The 17,195-nt window shown below is 43.1% G+C and overlaps 1 protein-coding gene and 1 pseudogene across 2 annotated transcripts in view; one reads left to right on the plus strand and one right to left on the minus strand.

Annotated features, from left to right (window-relative positions):
• The window catches only part of LOC148039059 (secretory carrier-associated membrane protein 3-like), a 63,006-nt gene that overhangs the window by 26,317 nt on the left and 19,494 nt on the right, over positions 1-17,195 (plus strand). The window lies entirely within an intron of this gene.
• Positions 4,246-4,827, minus strand: LOC148039060 (uncharacterized; annotated as a pseudogene).

Genomic DNA, 17,195 nt, shown 5'->3' on the forward strand with positions numbered 1-17,195 from the left:
ATCACTGGATTGCCCATGAAGAGAGGCCTACTATGGTGGGTGTGTGTTCAATTGTTGTTGCCACCCTAAACTTTGTAGGGAATAGAGTTGCAAGACAGGTCCTGATTCCTTTGTCAGGATATGCGCATGGTGTAAGAGGTCCAAGTGCTCTCCAAGTGTAGGCCATTGCAAGAGAAAAGAAGAGATGGCTACTATGTGAGGGTGTCACCGTAGCCAACATCTAGCATCCAAGGAAAGAGATGCAGAACAATAAGTTGAGTGTATGGCAAGATCTACAGGCTACCAATGGAAGCCTTTGATTTGGTTGCCTTTATGGGCATTGCATCCAAGAGGAGGTTTCCTTCTGGAGGAAGACAAGAGCATCCTCTTGCAAGGGACTATCCTTCAAGATTAATATTATGTGCTCCTCAACCTTAATATCTACATTGGTCTATGTAAGAGAAGTTTCATGAGCTCCTTTGTGGGTTGGGAAGTGGATAAATGGAAGGGTTGAATGATGATTAGCAAGGTCTGCTCATCCACATTGCCTAAGCCCAAAAAAGTTGTTCTTGAGATTGTGTGGTGAAACCTGCTCACGTCCTTTGATCTTAGTAGATGTAATAGATAGGGTAGACATGAAGGCAATCCATTAGTTCCAATACAATCAAAGGTAGTCTTATTTTATGCTTGTTCAAGCTTCTTTGATTCTCTCATTCCCCATCAAAATAATCCTAGGGAAATAATGTGTGACATAGACCTACATAGAAGCTTTTTCACAACAATTTACTTGCCTTTTGTTATTGATGTATAGAAGCTTTTCTATAGTACTTCACCCACCATGGCTTGTTGTTGATGGATGGAGAGAGGAAGAGAGTGTGTGTGTATATGTATGTGTGACCGACTCAATTGACCACCACACGAAACCAATCTCCCTCGCTCATCTCCATTGACTCCTTGATAGCGATAGAGACTCGTTGCATAACCATCTTCATCAACCCTCTACCAAAAATAGAATGGAACTTGCATGTTACATACGCGCGAGAGAGAGAGAGAGAGAGAGAGAGAGAGAGAGAGAGAGAGAGTGTGTGTGTGTGTGTGTGTGTGCATGTGCATGTGTGCACTCACACCATGGATGATTGTAGGTCACAGATATGGAGGGGCCACCATGGCCATGTCAAAGGGGTACATACTAGATGAGAGTATTCCATGAAGGGGTTGCCCATGAAGAGAGGTGTGATGATGACTTGCTATGGTGGGTATGCAATCAATTGTTGCTACAATAATTAAATATGCAAGGAATAGAGTTGCAAGCTAGGTCCTCATTGCTTTGTCATAGTACACATGTGGTGTAAGAGATCAAAGTGTGGTGCATTGCAAGCAAAAATAAGAGAGGACTACTTGTGAGGGCATCACCATAGCCAACATCTAGCATGCAAGAAAAGAGATGCATAATATGAAGTTGGGTGTACAACAATATCTAAGAGTTGTCAATGGAAGCCTTTTGATTTGGGTGCTTTGGTGGGCATTAGATCTAGGAGAAAGTTGGCTTCTAGAGGAAGGCTAGGGCATCTTCTCATAGAAGATTATTGTTCTAAATCAATATAGAGTACTCTTCAGCCTCAATATCTACATTGGTATACTTGCTATGCAAGAAAAAATTTCAAGAGTTCCTTTATGGTTTGGGAAGTGGATATGGAAGAGTTGAAATGATGATGAGCAATGCTTGCTCATCCACATGACCCCAGCTTGGAGGTCATTGTTGTTGATCTTGTGTTAGGAATATATAGGTCTTGTGCCATATGACAACAACCATATAGAGAGAAAGAGGGGCATATCTATGCTCCTCTAGAGCTTTGTAATGTGAGAGCATATCCTCAATCTACCTTATCCTACCCTCCACCCTCTAGGACCTTCATAATAGCTTGCATCTTCCACTTCCTCTTCCTTAAAACAGACACACACACACACACACACATACACACAGAGGCTTTTGCAAGCGTAAGAGAGGTCTTGTGCCCTATTACAACAAACATATAGAGAGAAAGAGGGGTATACCTATGCTCCTCTAGAGTTTTGCAGTGTGGGATCATATCCTCGATTTTCCTTACCCTATCCTCCACCCTCTAGAACCTTCATAATAGCTTGTATCTTCCACTTCCACTTCCACTTTCCCAAAACACGTGCACGCGCACGCGCGCGCGCACACACACACACACACACAGTAACCAGCCTGTTCACTGGGAAGGGCGGTAGTGTACAACCAAAATATATAAATGCTTTCACCCAATTCACAGTCGCCCACCTTACCTGAACTTAATGACACAGAATCAAAAAGACATACATGAAGCTAGAATGCTCTTGTTGTGACATAGATACCCTGTTGGCCCCTAAGTTAGGCGCCCCTTGCGGTATTTCTTTATTTTTTTTAAAAAGAGAAGGTACAATGGGCTGTCTTTCACCTATTCTGGGTGAAATTTGACAGCATAACAGTACAATTACTGACCCAAACCAAGTTGACCAGGAGGGGAAACTCTGCCCAAGTCTGAAACTTCTGGTTGGAGTGCAGAACTGACCATTTCAGCCTGCTGTAATTACTGGTTCAGACCTGTTCTGAAACCTGTTTTCAGTTCATACTGTTCCCTGCACTATTCAGCCCACTGCAATTACTGGTTCAGACCTGTTCTGACACCTGTTCTGAGCTCATTTTGTTCCCTGCACTGTCCTGCATCATCTGGGCCAAGTGCCCCTTGATTCTGAAATCAATTGGGCTCTGAAATACCCTCTGAACAGTCCAGAATCAGTTCTGGTTTAGTGCTGTTTCAGGCACTTGCTTGGTGAGGTTACCACCCTCACCTGTCCCTGCTGGGAACTGCAAACAACTGCTCCTGTTCCTGGAGAAAGGAGGCTCTTGCCTCATGCAAAAACAACATATTCCACACAGTTGTACTTGAATTAGAAGAAAGGCCTTTGATTCTGCAGCATAACCATACTGTCAGGGAGAGAACGAGAAAGTAGGGAGCAAGCTTCTCCATCTGGGCATCATAGACAAGGTAGGCCAGCTCTCAAATAGCTCTCCATTTGCGGCTATCCATCTTCCCTTTCACAAATGAGCCCCCAATACCCAAAAAACTGCACGGCAGCCCCTCTTTAAAGAGGTAAGTGCACAAATTTGTGCCAAATGGCAGCACTGGAAGGTGTTTCACGTTCTAGCCTTCTGGTCTAATATTCTCCATCCTCTGTTCAAAATTTGACCTCGGCACAGACCAGAGGATTAATCCTCGTGCAAAAATGAAGATAATGACGCGAACAGATTTTGAGGTCCAAAAATAGTAACTCCCTAAATTTTAGGAGTTGCTTCCATTGTATCCCACTAGTCTTCTAACCATCTTTGCAGACTATGGCTACATCCAAATTTGCAGTGTAGCTCAACTGAAAGTGAATTTCCACTGATGACCCCACATGGACTAATCTCTTGGAGATTTGTTCATCTTCACTTTGAACTAGTCTCTTCCAAGCTAGTTCTTCAACACACTTCATATACACTTTCACAAGTCTCTTCCAGATTTGTACTGGACCTTAACTGTCCAGTCTTGACTCATTGGACATTCCTGTCCGTTTCACATACTGGCCATGCAACTCAGGCGTTTAGATTTCAAGAGGGATCCTTCCAAAAAGAAAAACCAAATAAAGTAGTAATAAAGAAATCAGCAAAAAGATAATAGTTGTCACAGTCTTGTGACATACCTCCCTCTCGAAATCGCAAACGTCCTTGTTTGCATGAATGTCATACATGCTTCTAGCTAACCCAGTGAACTTACACTTGGCAGCACATGTACAACACATACATGCTATCAATCAACATTGTGTACTGAACACACTGTTAACACATGTATGTTTAACTGTGAAACATGGTAGACTATCATCGTGTGACTCCACATCATTGTTTCCAGATGTAGTAGCCGGTACACCACAATGATATCCCCATAGTGGCAGATTCTCATTTGATGACTCCACATCACCCTGACTAGAGATCTAGTGGCTGGTACATCAAAATGATATCCCCACTGAGTCAATTCACAGAATACATGCCCGATCGAGTAACCATTATTACAACATGTATTCAATTCAATAGAAGTAAAAACTGTATTCTTGCAAGTACTTACTTCTTTAGCACTGAGAAAACCATATGGACACAATAAGTGTTAACCTGTACAAAATCTGTTTCTGTACATAATTTCTTTCTTGAGCAATTGTGACTTTGACAATCTATTTCAGCTTAGAGATACATGGGGTCAAGGTAGGTTGCAAGCGAAATGCTTCAAGGTAAAGTTCCAACACATTAGGTGACTTTGCAAGTTTACCTTCGTCCATCCACTTAGCATCTATAGCTGGATAGTTCTTGAACTTAACCAAATACCTTCTAGCAACCTTGCCTTTCACTTTCCTTTCCTTGTGTGCCAGTACCTGTTCTGGAACAAGAATTTCATCAAGTTCTTTAACTTCGGGCTGTTCCTCAGCTGGCATATCTTCTGGCACATCACCCACATAGGGTCTAAGAAGACTTACATGGAAAGCATTATGAATCTTCCAATTGTCAGGCAATTTCAGCCTATAGCTGACATCACTAATCTTCTCTGTTACTTGAAAAGGCCCATAGTATCGCATACTAAGCTTAGTGAAAAGACTTTCCTTGCCTTTCCGCTTCTTTAAGCGTGCCTTTTCAAACCGCAACAGTACCCAATCACCAAGTGAAAATAACAATTCACGACGGTGATGATCAACAGCTTTCTTTTGCTTTGCCTGAGTCCTTTCAAGGGCATGCTTAACTTTCTAATACATTTCATCCATACTCTGCACATACTGATTTGCTTGAAAAATCTTATCCTTTGTATGCAAAATGGGAGGAACCTTTTTATCACCTTCAACAATTTCAAAAGGAGCTTTGCCTATTGACGAATGCACAGTATTATTGTATGCATACTCGACCAAAGGCAAATACTGTTCCCACTTTGACTTGTGCTCTGACACATAGCACTTAAGCATATCCAAGACAGTAGAATTTGCCTCTTCTGATTGTCCATCAGTCTGTGGATGAAATGACGATGAGAACTTAAGTGTTGTGTCCATGTTCTCAAATATGCCTCTCCAGAATAGACTTGTCATCTGTGGATCACGGTCACTGACAATAGACTGTGGCATACCATGGTACTTGAAGACATTGCACATAAACAAACGTGCCATCTGATCTGGTTTTATCTTCTTCCTGACAGGAATGAAATGAGCTTGTTTGCTAAACCTGCAAATAATAATCCATATCCCATCATTTCTTGTCAGTGTCCTTGGAAGATCAAAGATAAAATCCATAGCTATGCTTTCCCATGGTTTATCTGGAATAGGCAATGGCTGTAAAAGCCCTGGTGCTTTTTGCCCGTCAAACTTGACCTTCTGGCAAATCAAACACTGCCGCACAAAAGCATCCACGTCTCTTCTCAAAGTAGGCCAATAAAAGAATGTCTCTACTTTTTTGACCGTTGCATCAATACCATGATGCCCTGCATACGGTGGAGAGTGACTCTCTGTCATAACTTTCCGTCTCAATGGCATAGTCACACATAGTCTACCATGCATCAACATGAAACCATCCTTGAGAAGATAATGCTCATGATATTGTCCATTGATAAGCTGATCAAAGATCCTTGCAAAATCTTCATCATTAGCATACTGTTCCTTCATATCATCAAGCTCATGATGATAAGGAATTGACATAGCTGAAATTTGTGGCTTCCTTGACAAAGCATCAGCTACAACATTCTTTTTGCCTTTCACATGCACAATCTGAAAATGGAACATTGACAAAAAGTTTGCCCAACGCATATGCTTTTCTGACAGTTTAGTCTGAGTTAAGAAATAACGCAATGTTTGATGATCTGTTTGGACAACAAAATCTGCCCCAAGTAGGCAGTGTTTCCAACAAGAAAGCGCACGAATCATAGCCAACAATTAGGTCTTTCTCATAGACCTGCATAGTCTGCTCTGGCCCTCGCAAGATTCTGCTTTCATAAGCCACTACCCGGCCATCTTGCATTAACATTGCACCAATGCTATTGCCACAGGCATCACATTGGACAACAAATGACTTCCTAAGATCTGGCAGAATGATCACTGGACTAGAAGTCATATTTTCTTTAAGAAGATTAAAAGCTGAAATCTCTTTCTATGTCCACTGGAAAGAGACTACTTTCTTCTGTAAAGCATGTAAAGGTGAAGAAATCTCTGCAAAGTTGCGGATGAACCTCCTGTAGTAAGAACACAAACCCAAGAAGCTTCTAACATCATGGACAGTCTTCTAATTTGGCCATGTTCTAATTGCTTCAACCTTAGTAGGATCCATTCGGACACCATCCTTTGACACTATGTGCCCCAGGAATTGGATTTCTTCCAAGAAGAACTCTCTCTTCTTGCCATTGATAAGCAACCTATTACTGCAAAGCTCATCAAAGATTGCTTTCAAGTGTTCTCTATGCTCCTGTTCATTCTTTGAAAAGACAATCATGTCATCAAAGAATGTACCAACAAACTGCTTGTATGGACGAAAAATCCTATCCATCATTCGATTAAACGTAGCAGGAGCATTAGTAAGTCCAAATGGCATTACCAAGAACTCATAGAGACCAAATGTGGTCCTAAATGCAGTCTTATGCACATCCTCTCGCTTAATCCTGATCTGATGGTATCCATTCTTCAAATCTATCTTGCTGAAAATTGACGCTCCTTCCAAACGGTCAAGGATGTCGTCAATTCTTCGAATGGGGAACCTGTTCTTGATGGTACTCTTGTTCAACGCATGATGATCTATGCACATGCGCCAAGAGCCATCCTTCTTCTGCACTAAGAGCACTGGTGAGCAAAAGGGAGATGAACTTGGCTGAATCAGCCCTTTTTCCAACAGCTCATTCACCTGGCTCAATATCTATTTCTGTTGGGCTGCACTAACCCTATACGGAGGTCTATTTGGTGGGCTACTGCCTGGCACCAAATCTATTGCATGATCCTCAGACCTCTCTGGTGGCAACTGTGATGGTAATGAGTTAGAAAAACAATCAGTGAACTGAGACAAGAAAGCAGACCTGTCTCTATTTAACATAGAGAAATTTGACTCATCATTATCCTTGACATCACGTGCAAAAATCAAGTACGCAGAAAGATGATTCTTTATTACAGATGTAATGGCAGAAGCCGATACAACAGGTATAGACTCTCCTTTAAGCTTCACATCAAGCACATGAGTCTTTCCCCTATGTTCCAAAGTCAGTGTCTTGTTAAAGGCATCCAACACACCATGCTTTCTGAACATCCATGGCATTCCCAACAAGACATCACAGCCTTCAAGTGGCATGATATAAAATTCTTCTACATCAACATAAGACTGTATATGAAGACGCAGCTGTCTAAGAATGGGTGTCACAGACTTTGAGTGGCCAGGACATGCCAACCTTGCCTCTGCTGTGTAGCCTATCTCATCTGCTCTGATGCCCAAAGTAGAAGCCAACTCTGGTGAGATAAAGTTTGCCTTAGCTCCAAGATCAAAGAAAATAAGTACATGTTGATCCCTAACTTTACCCTAAGCTCTGCAGAGCTCATTAGCATCTGAGTGTGGCTTGTCTCCCAGCATATCTGGCACTAAACCTGCTGAAGGTTTGGGCTTCTTCCCTTTCCTGTCCTCTTTATCATCATCAGCTGATCTCTTATTCTTGTCCGGACAATTAGACGCAATATGACCAGTCTGCTCACAGATAAAGCATTTCCTCTCAGCCATTAAAGCCTTTCTCTCTTCAAGAGCCTTGCGCACAAAAGGTTTCTTCTGGTCCTTTGGCTGCTGTCCAAAGAACTTGGCTGGCTTCTTCTTGAACTGCCAAGATTTACGTGTGCTTTGAGAAATCCGAGAAACCTGTTTACCAAATGGCTTCTTTGCTGAAAATTTTTCAGATTTGTCTTGTTTAATGCTGCCCCCAAAACCATGACTGTCCCAACAATAATGCATTTCCTGTAGTGGCATTCTCAATTAATTGAGTCAAAGTGGTGAGCTTTGTCTTTGTACAATAATTCCGAAGTTCCTTGGGCAGCCCGCAGCAATATTTCTCTATCTGCTCGGTTAGTGGCACAACCCTGTAAGAAGTGACTGGAAGTAAAGCCTCCCAAAACTTCTTGTTATAGTCTTCCAGATCCTTGCATTTAGATGCATCCAAATTGTGCCAAGCTGACATAACATCAATCTCAAATTCATTGGTCAACCAAGCAGAAGCAAATACTTGCTTAAAGTAAGTCCAAGTGGCAGGAGCCTGTCCTTGCATCAATAGTGTACTCCACTACTGACTAGCATTGTCCTTAAGAAAAGTGGTAGCTTTCCGAACCTTAGAAGGCTCTGTAAAATTCCCTCCTGCAAATGCGGCATCAAACTGCTGTAAAAAGGAGAGAGCCTTAGTTCTATCTTCAAATCCTCGAAATATGTCAAACTATACGGTTGCACCGCCTTCCTTGTATGGCTTTGGCTTCTCATGAGCCATCAAAGGATCCGTAGGATATGCTTGTAACATAGGAACACTAACAGGTGGCATAGGAGTTGCCGGACCACTGACTACAGGGCTTGTAGACACAATACTTGCTTGCTGATTTTGATAACCAGCCATACCAAAAGTGCCCTGTGGCATGCCAAAAATGCCTTGAACTCCCTGAAATCCAGGCTGCATACCTATATTACCATACATGGGGTTTCGAAACACTGTTCCTGGTACATAAATTTGGTTTCCAGGTGCATAACCAGCCATACTCTGAAATACAGATCCACCTCCAAAGTACCCAGGATGTACAGAGGTCGGTGGGAAAACTTGTGGTAAAGCCTGAAAACTGTTTCCCTGTCCATTTAAACCAACATTTGGCTACTGTAAAGTGGCGAGCGGAACTGGTAATGCTTGTGTAACTAGTGTTTCCGCCACTTGTTCCTGGACAGTCGGAACCAATCTTGGAGTCTCCATTGACTCCGCAAGCTGCCTTGGTGTTTCCATTGAATCTCCAGCATGCTTACCTTTATCCTGGACCTCTACTGGATCCAAAATCTTTGCAGATGGCTGCAAAAATGCCAAAAACCTTGGATTCTGCTTCACTTGAGTAAACATACTCACAGCAGCAACTAACTGAGTCTTGAAAGTGTCTTCATCCATAGAAGAAGCCGTAAGAACTTGTGGCTCAACCATAACAGGAGGAGTAACAAACTGTGGAGGTCTAGAAGACTCTCCCACCTCATGAACAACAGGGATCTCCTGTGATGAAGATGCTTCCTCTCTGGTGTCTTCCTTTCTATCAGCCATAATGCACAATTCTGTGTCTTACACCTAAACAAACCCTGGCTCACTCTTTAGGGAAAAAGTGATTCAAATCCCGGCAATGGAACCATGTAACTGGCCCTTCACTGGGAAGGGCGGTAGTGTACAACCAAAATATATAAATGCTTTCACCCAATTCACAGTCGCCCACCTTACCTGAACTTAAAGACACAGAATCAAAAAGACATACAGGAAGCTAGAATGCTCCTGTTGTGACATAGACACCCTGTTGGCCCCTAAGTCATGCGCCCCTTGCGGTATTTCTTTATTTTTTTTAAAAAGAGAAGGTACAATGGGCTGTCTTTCACCTATTCTCGGTGAAATTTGACAGCATAACAGTACAATTACTGATCCAAACCAAGTTGACCAGGAGGGGAAACTCTGCCCAAGTCTGAAACTTCTGGTTGGAGTGCAGAACTGACCATTTCAGCCTGCTGTAATTACTGGTTCAGACCTGTTCTGAAACCTGTTTTCAGTTCATACTGTTCCCTGCACTATTCAACCCACTGCAATTACTGGTTCAGACCTGTTCTGACACCTGTTCTGAGCTCATTTTGTTCCCTGCACTGTCCTGCATCATCTGGGCCAAGTGCCCCTTGATTCTGACATCAATTGGGCTCTGAAATATCCTCTGAACAGTCCAAAATCAGTTTTGGTTTAGTGCTGTTTCAGGCACTTGCTTGGTGAGGTTACCACCCTCACCTGTCCCTGCTAGGAACTGCAAACAACTGCTCCTGTTCCTGGAGAAAGGAGGCTCTTGCCTAATGCAAAAACAGCATATTCCACACAGCTGTACCTGTATCAGAAGAAAGGCCCTTGATTCTGCAGCATAACCATACTGTCAGGGAGAGAAAGAGAAAGTAGGGAGCAAGCTTCTCCATCTGTGCATCATAGACAAGGTAGGCCAGCTCTCAAATAGCTCTCCATTTGCAGCTATCCATCTTCCCTTTCACAAATGAGCCCCCAATACCCAAAAAACTGCACGGCAGCCCCTCTTTAAAGAGGTAAGTGCACACATTTGTGCCAAATGGCAGCACTGGAAGGTGTTTCCCGTTCTAGCCTTCCGGTCTAAAATTCTCCATCCTCTGTTCAAAATTTGACCTCGTCACAGAATAGAGGATTAATTCTTGTGCAAAAACGAAGATAATGACGCGAACAGATTCTGAGGTCCAAAAATAGTAACTCCCTAAATTTTAGGAGTTACTTCCATTGCATCCCACTAGTCTTCTGACCATCTTTGCAAACTATAGCTATATCCAAATTTTCAATGAAAGTGAATTTCCACTGATGATCCCACATGGACTAATCTCTTGGAGATTTGTCCATCTTCACTTTGAACTAGTCTCTTCCAAGCTAGTTCTTCAACACACTTGTCTATATACACTTTCACAAGTCTCTTCCAGACTTGTACTGGACCTTAACTGTCCAGTCTTGACTCATTGGACATTCCTGTCTGTTTCACATACTGGCCATGCAACTCAGGCGTTTAGATTTCAAGAGGGATCCTTCCAAAAAGAAAAACCAAATAAAGTAGTAATAAAGAAATCAACAAAAAGATAATAGTTGTCACAGTCTTGTCACACACACACACACACACACACACACACACACACACACACACACACACACACAGAGTTTTGCATGCATACATTTGCAAAGCTTGGCCAAACTTCATATTTAGCTACTATTGATCAGTAAAATTGATGCACACAATTCTCTTCTGCAATGTTGATAGGAATTCAAGGAATGAAATTGACTATCATGAATGCATGCTCAAATGCCACCATGGTACGGTGGACTAGTGCGCATTATTTCTATCGTGGTCACACACACACACTCACACACACACACACACACACACACACACACACACACGCGCGCGCGCGCAGACATATCTCCCTCCCTACCAGGTCTCTCCCCCCATAGTTTTGACAACCATAATGCAACTACCTCCTTAGCACCATCATTGGTCAACACTCACCCTTGTCACCATATCCTAGGAAAATGCATTTATAGGACTTTGGCTCAAGTTTGCTGCATTTTTCTTTACAAATGTGCACAAAATCCTAGCAGCCAAACACTTTCAGGTGAGCATATAAAGGTGGCTTTCCCGACCACGCTTCTTGGGGAACTCCCCTTCCTCTCCTCCCCCCCCAAAAGACTTATTTGGTGACCGATTAATTAAGTGTACGGTTGCCATAACAGCCTTTGCCCAAAAACCATGGGGTAATGCAGCATGAGACAGCATCGTACGAACCTTATCTTGTATGGTTTGATTCATACACTCTGCAACTTCATTTTGGAGTGGATTATGAGGGGCAGTGAGCTTCCTCTTTATCCCTTTATTGTCACAAAATGGCTGAAAGGCCTTGGACAGATATTCCCTACCATTGTTAGAGCGAAGACACTTAAGTGTCTTGTTTGTCTGATTTTTAGCAAATGCCAAGAATTTTTTAAACTTGTCAAGCATTTCATCCTTACTACGAATAGAATAAACCTTTATCTTTTGTGTAGCATCATCGACAAAGATAACAAAATATTTTTTTTTTCCTAAAGATAATCTTGGCATTTGATATAATCTGAATGTACTAACTCTAGAGGAGAAGATTTCAGGGAAAGAGACTTCTTGTGAGACGTCTGTGCATGTTTATCATAAACACAATGATTACAATGCTCAAAATCAGCATAATGAAGACAAGGCAAGTAACCCAAACCAAAAAGTACTTTCATTCCTGTTTGATTCATGTGTCCCAACCAGCCATGCCACAAAGAAACACTTGGCTGCTCGGTCACGGCAACAACATGATCACTCACACTAGATACATGGAGAGGATACAAGGTATCACTTTTACAACCTCTGGCAATCACTCTAGGTCCCTTACAGATCTTCCATTTTCCATCACCAAAGGTGGTATGATATCCATCATTATCTAGCTGCCCTGTGCTAATCAAGCTCTTCTTGAGCTGAGGTACATGCCATACATGCTGAAGTGTGAAGACAGAACCATGCTGAAACTGCAATTGCACACTGCCAATACGTGCAATGTCACATGCATAGTTGTCCCTAAGATGGACAACACCATGTTGACCCCCTGTATAGGCAGAGAACCACTCACGATGAGAGGTGACATGAAAGGAAGCACTTGAATCGAGGATCCAGGTATGCATGTCATCATCTGTATCTGCAAGTAAAGCATGTGCACCAAAGTGTGAAGAGACTAAGAGTACGTCATTCCCATTGTAACTGTCATGAGTGACTACATTCACCTCTTCAATTTTGACATTGCTCTTCTTAGGTTGACCCTCTTTCTTCTCTTCCTTGCTATCATCTGTCTTCTTGCCCTTTCCTTTCTCTTTCTTCCATTTGTAGCAGTCACGTTTAAAGTGACTCTTCTTGCCACAATGATGGCATTCAACATCTTTGCCACGTGATTTATTGCGTCCCTTGCTATCAGATTTGCCTTTTTGTTGTGATTTGCCCCTAGTATGCAAAGCACTAGAAGACTTACTGGATGCATTGTTCTGTTGATTCATTTCTTCCATGAGTAAAGCACTCTCTACATCGCATACAAAAGAATTGCATTAGAATTGCTCATAGCAGTTCTGAATGTATCCCAACTCTCTGGAAGAGTGCAAAGCAAAAATGTAGCCTTAAATTCTTTATCAATCAAGAACTTCAAGGCAACCAGCTGGCTGAAAATGGAGTTAAACTCACTCAAGTGAGTAGACATTGCTGTACCCTCTTTCATACGCAGAATCGAAACCTTCAATGTTAAACATCAGGGCATCAGAAATCGATAGCTCGATGGTTGAGCATGCAAGCTCATTTAACTCATCCCAATCGTCCTGTTCCATATCTGCAGGCTTTGCCCCTTTGGTCTTAATCGGCTTTGCCTGCTTCTTTTACAACAGGATATTGTAGCATTGTCTTTGCCAGATTGCAAAGTTATGTGCTCCTTCAAGCTTCTTTATGTGTATGAGATTATTGTTGTCACTGCTGCCAACCATGATTTTCAGCTCAAATGTGACTAAAAAATCAGCAAATGCAAGCCCAAACTGTCACGCAAGTGACCAAGGTACAAATGTTGGGATATAAAGGCCTGGTAACCTCCATGTATAGTACACGCACATTGTACATGTGAACGCATCCTTTACGTGCTCCAATTATAAATACATTTTATTCTTTGTGTACCAACACATTGTTGGTACACTCAAATCGACTTGTACTTTTCACTCTGCTCTGACTCTCTTTAGCCGCCACACTCACATGCTCTCTCTTGCTCGACCTCTCTCTACTGTGCCCCTATTAGTCCAACACATCAGGCCCCGCACGCTTCCCAAGATTAGGCCAGCTAAAGACATGAACTGCTTGACAAGTCTGGTTTGACCTGACGGGATTAGGTGACAAGAGCTGGGCGCAGCTATCAGGTCGATGTGAAGGACCAGGTGGGACCAGGATCAGGCGAGGTGCTGAGTGTGTGGCGACCAGCAGGTAGTAGTTGCAGCGTGGAGCAGGCAGCGCCAGCAAGCACACGCTATAGGGAGTCGCGACAACCTGCAGGGCGCATGCGAGTACGATGGTAGGGATAACGCCGTCTGAAGCGTGCTAGGCGACAGGCGGGCACGACGATTTGTGCAAGCGGACGACGACTTCATCGTGACGGGCAGGTGCACGGCGGTCGACGGTCAACGACCTCCCGTCAATCTCTTAAAAGTTGGAAGTTTTTTTTAATTTTCAATTACACTCCTTTTTGATGGGAGGTCACGTGCCAGAAGTATAATCACAAATTTGTGTGGATTAGAGCCAGAAATTTGGGGCTTTTTCCAGATTTGACATAGCTCATGCCTGTCAGTGACTATCGAGTCAAAAATTGCAGACATTGCGAGCGGTGACCCAAATTAATTTAGGGATTTTGCCAAATTAGTCAAAATTTTACCTCTTTGAGCAAAATTTCCTGACATTGAACCCTAGAAACTTAGGGGTTTTCATGTATTGGCAAAGCTTTACTCAGTTGGGTCAGATTAACTGACATTTATGTAATTTTGGACTTCAAATTTTTTGGATTTGCACAGAATTTGGTAAATTTCTGCATCTTTTGTCCGTTTGTTGACTAGTTCATGTACAAATAGCAGAAATTTACTTCTAGTTGAGAAAGAATAGTAGTGCATTTTGCTGGTACAACTTGGGTTTTTTCAGATTAGTGCATTTACTTCTGTGTTCGTGATAAAATAGCTGCAACTTCTTCTAGTTCAGACATCAAGGGTTTGATGGAGATTAAACGTTTTGATGGTCATGGCTTTGACCTTTGGAAAGACCGTGTGCAGGGCATTTGGTTCTTGAAGGATTGTGAGGATGCTTTGCAGGAAGATAAACCCGCACTAATGTCTGATGCAGATTAGGCCAGAGTGAATAAAAAGGCTGTGGCTTACATAAAGATGGGTGTCATTGATGACATTCTGACAGACATTAAGGATTTAGACACAGGTTATGCAATATGGGAAAAGATGAAAACTACTTATGAGATCACCACACCTGTTAATTAGGTGCATTTAATGCGCAAGTTGGTGAATATGTGACTGGATGAGTCAAAGTTTGTAGCTGAGCACTTGAGTGCATTTATAGGGATTCTAAATAAGCTCAAAGATGCAAATTTGAACTTTGATGATAAGTTGAGGGCAATCTTTTTGATCATGACACTATCGGACTCGTGGGAAACCTTGGTGGTTTCATTCAGCAATAACCCCAATCTCTCATATGATGGGGTGAGGGGTTCTATCTTGAATGAAGAAATTAGATGTATGTCTAGTGGAGAAGGCAACAACTCAGCTTATAATGTAAGAGGCAGGGCTGAAAAGAAAAATGCAAATGCAGGACACAGAAATAGAAGCAAGAGCAAAGGAAAGGATAAGAGTGACATTACTTGCTATCACTGTGGTCGGAAGGGCCACAAGAAACCTGATTGTAGGTATTACAAGAAGGAACAAGAGAGAGAGAGAATGCAGGAGATAAAAAGAAGGAAGAAAAGACAGATGCATCGGAGACAACCAATGGCAAAGAGAAGGCCAATGTGGCCTCTAGTGTGGTCATAGAAAAGCTTTCAGATGCAGAGGCTGATGTATTATGTGCAGTTGATTATGATGCCTTGTATGTCACATGCAGGATATGGAGATTACCAAGGCTGATGTGATTGATGCACTCTTGTTAGTTGATGACGGTGTCACTCAGACTTGGATTGTAGACTCTGGTGCCTCTTTCCATGTAACTGTTGGGTATTTGACTCACGCCTTACTTACGCCTACGCTCATATGGGAGTGTCGGTGATCAGTAGGATAGTGGGGCACTTTTTACTCTCGGTAGGAGAGGTTTTTTCCCCCAGACTAATGGTCTTATTGTCGTATGTACTTATGTGCTTATGTTACACACATTTGGGCACTTAGTGTGTGTCGGGTGTGAACACCCCCCTACAACCCTAAGGTTTAAGGGTGGTACTTTGTACTTTCAGATTACACTCATTCAGTCTATTCTCTTGGGTGTCGTGCTTCAACTCAGTCTCTCACTCTCACACTGTCTACTGAATCTCTGCTGTACCTTGATCCTCTGTTCTCACATTTGGTATTAGAGCGGTCCTCAGTCAGCAGCCAGCAGCCCCCGCCAGTTTTGCCCCCGTGTCGCCAGCTCCAGACCTGCCCAGTCCTGCCTGCGCCTGTCAGCCCGTCAGCATGCAGCACCAGACGACTCCTCTGCCCTGCGCGCAGCTCCAACAGTCAGCGCGCAACACTTGCCTGTCCCAGCGCGCCACCAGCAGGAGCCGTTAACGTTAGTCTCGTCAGTCACGTCTGACATCAGTCTCGTCAGGTCAGCTGCAGGCGCTGACGTATGCCAGCGCGCTGTCCAACAGCGCAGTCCTCGTCAGCCCAGGCGCCTCCTAAGTCAACTGTTAGCCCACGCGACTTCCGTCAGACCAGCGCACGTCCGCCTGCCCAGTCCACGTCACGCCTGCTCGTCCGACGACCACGTCAGCCTGTCCTGCGCCGCCAAACTGCCCGCCGACCAGCACACGCCAGTTTGCTCCATGTCAGGTAAAATTTTCAACAAATTTTTTTAATTTCAGCCCAGAACACAGTTCTGGAAGCGGAGGTTCACACGCAGCAAGCACAGAACAAGTGGGGGGATAAATTTCATGCAAATTTCTGGACTGGATCGTCAGAAATTTTGGGGCTTTTGTGTATTTGGAGGACAGTTGCATTTGAACTGGTGATACAGTCACAGAAAGACTGTTTTTGATAGAAATTTTGGCAAAAATTTTGGGGATTTTGAGATAACAGTGATGCAGTGCACTGTTTGCACCTTGGGAAGCGTGCATTAAAAGACAGTTTTCTGACAGAGTATGCCCTTGCACATTAATTGCAGAAACGTATTTGCTGCAATTTCTGGAAATTTGCAGATTTCCAATTCATACTGCTTTGACATTGCTCATTTTGTCTTTGGAAATTTGTCATCATGGCAAATTAGGGAGGTGATGTTTTTATGTATGTATCCAAGGAAGACAGACTGGACAGAAACAACTATTCCCTTTGGTCATTCATGATGAAGAATGTATTAGTGGCCAAGAATTTATGGGATTATGTCAGTGGAGAGGAAACTCGACCGGGAGTTGTAGCTCCCGCTACTCCTCCTCCCCATGGCGCACGTGGACAACGGGGACCTCAGCCTGCTCCACCTCAGCCACTTCCTCCAAGAATTGCAGCTCAAAAAGCTTGGGATACCCGTGATGCACAGGCCTTGTCGCTGATTGCTCTGGCAGCTCAGCGGTCCATCATACCTCATATCCATTC

Source organism: Lygodium microphyllum, chromosome 3 (assembly GCF_053477565.2).
Source record: "Lygodium microphyllum isolate KBCC chromosome 3, Lygodium_microphyllum_v1.1.10, whole genome shotgun sequence".
Classification (NCBI taxonomy): Eukaryota; Viridiplantae; Streptophyta; class Polypodiopsida; order Schizaeales; family Lygodiaceae; genus Lygodium; species Lygodium microphyllum.